The 351-nt window shown below is 58.1% G+C and overlaps 1 protein-coding gene across 1 annotated transcript in view; it reads left to right on the forward strand.

The window, feature by feature from the left end:
- UNC13A (unc-13 homolog A (C. elegans)) overlaps positions 1 to 351 on the forward strand; it is a 91,622-nt gene that overhangs the window by 60,527 nt on the left and 30,744 nt on the right. The gene's annotated exons all lie outside the window — the stretch shown is intronic.

Here is a 351-nt window from a genome sequence, read left to right on the forward strand (position 1 = left end):
AAAGGCCCTCCTTCCGCCTCCACCCCGGGCTGGACCGGCCGCGGGGGCCAGGGCGGACAAGGAGGAAGGATGGCTTGCTGGTTCCACGTGGGGAAGGAGGAGGGATTCGAGTCGGCAGCCTAAGCGCAGCTCTTGAGCCAGATCCCAGCTCTGCCGCCCCGAGGCTGGGCGCCCAGGGCACCCGGGGCAAGGTCGGCCCCTGAGCCTCAGTCTTCTCGCTGGGCTGGAGAAGGGCCAGGACCTTAATTCATAGGATGCGATGAGTTAAATTCAGAGCAGTTTCTGGCATTTAATAGCGCCTAGCAATTTTAGTTACTGCTGCTGCTGTTGTTATTATTAATATTATTATTA

Source organism: Myotis davidii, unplaced genomic scaffold, assembly GCF_000327345.1.
Source record: "Myotis davidii unplaced genomic scaffold, ASM32734v1 scaffold306, whole genome shotgun sequence".
Classification (NCBI taxonomy): Eukaryota; Metazoa; Chordata; class Mammalia; order Chiroptera; family Vespertilionidae; genus Myotis; species Myotis davidii.